The sequence below is a fragment of the Sapajus apella genome, unplaced genomic scaffold (assembly GCF_009761245.1).
Source record: "Sapajus apella isolate SASKATOON/1434 unplaced genomic scaffold, GSC_monkey_1.0 scaffold250, whole genome shotgun sequence".
NCBI lineage: Eukaryota > Metazoa > Chordata > Mammalia > Primates > Cebidae > Sapajus > Sapajus apella.
In genome coordinates, this window is record NW_022437190.1 from 51,789 (window position 1) to 57,788 (window position 6,000).

A 6,000-nucleotide genomic window follows, 5' to 3' on the forward strand; every position below is an offset into this window, starting at 1 on the left:
GCAGGGTCTTCTTGAACAGTTCCTGAGGAGGAAAGAGAGACTCAGAGGATTGCCCCGATAGTGCCCCTCTCTCCTAAACTCTGCTGGGCTCTCCCACTCCCCCAGGAAGGCTTTCCTGCTAAATCCTTCCCTGCAAGTTGGCCCTGACATGAAGCGCCATCTCCCCCTGATAACTTGAATGGACTACTCTATTCTTTGCACAAGAGCAGAAACATCTTCCTGGGATGCAGCTTGTCCTAGTGGCTGGGATTTCTCTGACACACAGCTCCCCCCATCTGCTGTGAAGTGGTCTCATTGACATCTGGGCAAGCAACTGGAAGAAGGTTCATCCCCACTTCTAAAGGTTCACAGTGACTGACAGCTGGGATTGAGACAGTCCCGCCTTCTGCAGGTGGACTTTGGTGCTGGCCTCGGTTGTCCTTTTACAGACATTACCTTTGGAAGGGGCGCAATTTTCAGCCACCTGCCCTGCCGGTGTGGCAGGGTATTTTTTATTCTTTGTATCCAGTTGTTTCTTGGAGTTTCTTGGTGAACAGAATGGAAGATATGCTTCTTCCTTAAGCATGGCTGTGGCACCAGAGGCTTTTCGAAGCAGCTGCTCAGGTGGCTCAGTCTGGAAGCTGGAGCAGGCTGCAAGAGGACATCTGAGCCCTCAGTATGTCATCCAAGAGGGACAGGATGGGCTCTGGGGTCTTGTTCTTCGCCCCTTCCAGAGCTGAAACCAGAATGAGGCCAACTCAGATTCTGGACCCTAAGCCCCACCTCCTCGGCCCCTTTCTTCCCACCCCACGCCAGGGCAACGTTACACAGCTCTGCTTAAAATCATGTGTCCGCTATAAAAGCAATACTTGTTTCACTGTAGGAAATACTTAAAACATAAATTATTATTTAGGGAAAGGAAGACAATTCACTTATTCTGGAGATAATATTGCTAATTTTTTTTTACAAAATAGGATTAACAATTTTTTCTTCTCATAAAATAGTCTTCTATGAGCATAGTAACTGTCGAATGATGATTCCTGTGTGGACCCGGTCCTCTGTGCCTTTCCTCAGGACCTGCTGCTCCTTTCCGGTGAAGCCCTTTGATCCATCTTTCCCTCTGTCCCCAAGTTCCCAGAACAGGAAGCCCTGGGTCCCCTCCCCTCCCTTGTACTGACTGCTACAGGCTGGAATTCCATCTCCTGAGCGTCCTCTCTGGACTGGGTCTTTTCCAAGATGCCAAGGAGCAGCTTCAGGACACCAGTTTTGGTCTCTTACTGGGTGTCGAAAGCCTTCCACAGGCCCAGAGTGGTTCTGTGGGACCCAGGGACAGCTGTGTCATGGGCCTCACTGATGAGGCTGTTAGGACTAGACTGGTCTAAGGCCCATGAAGAGCCAGTTCTCAGGAACTAGAGGGAGTGAGGCCAAAGAATAATTGTCCAGAGGACGTGGAGATATGGCTTGATGGGCATCCAAGAGAAGGAGGGACAGAGAAGAACCATCCTTGCATGGTGACTTTTATGTAGGTCTTGGGGCCGGGCAGCAGGGGAGGGTTTCCTGGGCTACAGAATGTGCTTCAGGGCGTGGGAGAAGTACCCGTCCCAAGGCAGCGACTCACTGAGCTGCATGGGGAAGATAATCTGGGTGTTGCTGCATGCCAGCGAGCACGTGGCCTGCAGGGTCTTCTCCTTTGTGCTGGGCTCCAGCGTTGAGTTGAGCCACTCCAGAATGCTCTGCACAACCTCCTGGACCTCCATGGAAGAGCCACAAGAAGTCTCCCTCACCCTTTGCTCTCTGGCTTCCTCCTTTCCTTTTCTACCATCTCCCCAATCTCAAAAGGCCTAGTTGCAGTCCTGCCTGTGACTTTCTTCTCTAGGCAGAGTTCTGGGTGGCAGAGGCCAAAGCAGCAGGGGCTACAGGAGGAACTCCAGAAGCTGGTGCCAAGGCACAATGGAACAAAACCATGTCCACAGCCCCAAAGTCCCTGGCAGAGTTCCCGAATTATTCAAGAGGTACAAGACCCTCCTGGAGACATTTCAGGGCTACCACTCCCAGCTGGGATCAACTTTCCAACCACAAAACTACAGAGACAGCTGGCATTGCAGGAGGGGGACCAACGCTCTGATCTGGCCCTCACGTCACTAACACATGGCCTCTGGGAAGCCCACTCCAAGGCAGTGCTCCCAAAGATGGCTTCAGAGCATCCTTCCATTTCTGGTACCTATGCCAGGCAAGTGACCTAAATGAGTGAAAGTCATGGGTGTCTGGGGACTCAGAGAGTGGAGGAAGGTGTGAGAGAGTCCAGGTTGCTCTATGCGACCCCATTAGAAATTTTTGTAGTGAAGTGGGACATGTAGATTTGTATGCAAATTCTTCCCATTTTAACATGATAATCTAAAAAGGAAGTGCATTCTAAGGTCACAGTCACTCCACCAGCTTGTTGGTTTGCAATCCGCAGTCTAAGACCCCAGATGCCCCAGGGAAGGAGCACGAATGCCCCACAGGCTTCCCTGTGCCCTGCCTATGAGGCCCTCCACCGCCTACACCCCTGCGCATGGGTGTTGTAACTGAAAAACGGGTCCCCAGCACAGAAGGCACTTGGGAGCTGAGAATTACACAAGCCAAAGCTCAGTGAAAACATGGAGAAAATGGAGTCTGAGCCTCCATTTCATAGGATGAGTGAATCATAACCAATACAGGAGAGGGAGCTGGCCAAAGCCCTGCAACTGGAGAGTGACGGAGCCAAGAGGGAGCCTGGCCCCTGCTCGGCAGGCAGAGCTCCTCCCTCAGCACCACACGGCTTGCAGCACGTCTCGGTCCTGCTCTTCCATGACCTTGCTCATCAGCTGCATCCCAGCCCCAGACAGCTTAGCACTGCTGTTGGTCAGGCTCTCCATGGCCTTCAGCGCCAGGGGGGTGAGCTGGCTCTGACTGAGGCACTCTGCAAGTGCCTGAAACAGGGGGCATCTGTCTGGCCATGTCCAGGCCCCTCCTTGGCATGCCCTGGTCTGTTCTTCCTGATTAGGGGAGGAGGAAGTGTGCTTTTCTTTAGAGGCCCTGGGCCTGTGCTGTCTGCCCAGCTCCTAGAGGATACTTTCACTGGGGTCAGAGACTTTGGGAATGAGAGGAAGAAAACGTGGACCTCAGAAGCAATGCTTTCAACTAAGTGAAAATGATAACATAGCATATCAAAATGTATGAGATACAGCTATAGTAGTGCCTAGAGGGAAATTTATAGCACTGTTTGTATTATCACACAGCGATAATCTAAGTTTTCACCTTAAAAACAACTAGAAACAGACGATACTACAGGTATTAGGAGAAATTAGTGGAATCTAAAACAGAAGAACCTAGGGGAAATTATAAATCGAATAAATAGAGAAAAACAACAAGACTAAAAGTTGGTTCTCTGATAATTGATAAACTTCTAATAAGACTGACAAAGAAAAAGCGAAAAATGCAATAATGCAATATCAGGAATGAAAAAAAGTTTATGTAGACATTCAAAGCATAAAGATAAACTTTTTACCAGACACTTAAGCTAAAAAACAATATTCCATAGGAACATAGACATAGAAACACTCAACAAAGTATTAGTCAATTAAATCCAGCAATATATACAAAGAATAATACAACATAAGCAAGTGGGTTTTTCCTGGGAATGCAAGACTTCTTCAATACTTGAAGATCAATCAATGTAATCTGCCATAGTAATAATCTAACAAGAAAACCAACATGATCACATCAATTGATACAGAAAAAACACTTTATAGAATTCAACATATTTTCCTATTACAGATTTTCTGCAAACTAGGAATAGAAGCAAGCTTCTTAATCTGATGTATGGCACCTACAAAGAGCCTACAGCAAACATCACTTTATGTGATGAAAGACTGACTGCCTTCCTTATAAGATTGAGAACCAGGCAAGGATGTCTACTCTCATCACTCCTATTTAACATGGTACTGGAATTCCTAGCCAATACAATAAGACATGAAAATAATACAAAGTAAAAGTATAAAGATTAGAAAGAAAGAAATTGTCTCTATTCACAAACAAGGTGATTTCGTTTTCTTTTTCTTCTCTATTTTTTTAAGAGACAGGGTCTTTCTCTGTCACCCAGGCTTATGTGTAATCATGGCTTACTGTGTCCTCAAATTCCTGGGCACAAACAATCCTCCTGCCTCAGCTAAGTAGCCAGGACTACAGGTATATACCATCAAGCCCAGGTAATTTTTTATTTTTTGAAGTGACAGGGTCTCACTGTGTTGCTCAGGCTGGTCATGAGCTCCTGGATTTAAGTGATCCTCCCACCTTGGCCTCCTAAATTGTTGCAATTACAGTCATGAGCCTCCTCACCTGGCCCAAGATGATTTCTACATAGAAAATTCCAAGGACTACATAAACACACACACACACACACACACACACACACACACACACACACACACATATTCTAGAATTAACACAAGGTCAACATACAAAACTCAATTTAATTTGTATATACTAACAATAAATAACTGCAAAGCAACATTTTAAAATAATTACTTTTGTACTATCTCTGAAAAATGAAATGATTAAGTCTATATAGGATCTGTATGCTGAAAATATACAAAATGACGTAAACAAAATCACAGAAGACCTAAATCAATGAAGAAGTGACAGGAATAAACAAGAAAACTATTGACACAGGCAATAACTTGGAGGTCTGTAAGAGCGTGAAATTCAGTGAAAAAAGCCATCTTTTGTTATTGTTGTTTTTATTTTTTTCTTTCTCTTATGAAAAAAGCCAATCTTCTAAAAGATTTTACACTATAAGATTCCATATATAAAACATTCTCCAACTAACAAAACTGTAAAGATGGAGAGCAGATTGGTGGTTGCCAGGAGACAGGGACAAGGTACAGGGATGTGACTGCAGAGGCAGCACAAGAGAGTTCCTCTCAGTGATGAAACAGTTCTTTGGCAAGGACAGGGGTGCAAGTGGTTACAAGATATTGCACATGCAATCATCTTGCACAGAACGCACACACGCAAAAGAGTACATGCAGACACTGTGAAAACTGCATAAGGTCTGTAGTCTAACACTAGCCAACCAGTGCCCGTGCCCTGGTTTTGATGGTGTCCTGCTGTTCTGTAAGACAGCACTGTTAAGGAAAGCCCAGTAAAGCATCCAAGGGACTTTCTCTACTACTTTTGTGACTCTCTGTGAATCTATAGTAATTTTGAAATAAAAACTTTAAAGAAAAGCAACCGAGTGATTTTTAGATAATAAACGTCAGGTTACTCCTCATCTTGGGAGGGAATAGAGACTAGGGAGCATCACAATGGTGGGTTCTGGAATGCTGGCAATGTCCTTTTTTTTTTTTTCTAACCTAAGTGAAGATGACATAGATTCTTCTCTGTGGCAAGTCACTGAGGTATACATATTGTTTCATAAACTTTTCTGTGTGCTAAACTATAAAAAAATATTTAAGTTAAAAGAACTTTAAGATAGATATGGCATTTTACATTAAAGAAACATGAAGCTATATTTTTGCTAATCAGTCCAAAACAGAAAAACATAGAGATTGATTTAAACAACTCAGTAGATAGGTTTCACAGTAGACTAGGCACAGCTGGAGAGTGAATGAGTGAACTGGAAGACAGAGTGACCCAATACACAGCACAGATATATAGAAACATGAGTAAAGTAATTCAGAGTTTTACTCCACTAAAACTTAAGCGGAATTTAAAAAAATAAATAAATAGGCCGGGTGCAATGGCTCACGCCTGTAATCCTAGCACTTTGCGAGGCCGAGGCCGGTGGATTGCTTGAGCCCAGGAGTTTGAGACCAGCCTGGGCAACACGACGAAACCCCCATCTCAACTAAAACACAGAAAATTAGCTGGGCATGGTGGTGTGCGGCATGGTGGAAACTGAGGCAGGAGAATTGCTAGAACCCAGGAGGTGGAGGTGTCAGTGAGCCTAGATCACACCACTGCACTCCAGCTTGGGTGACAGAACAAGGCTCCATCTTT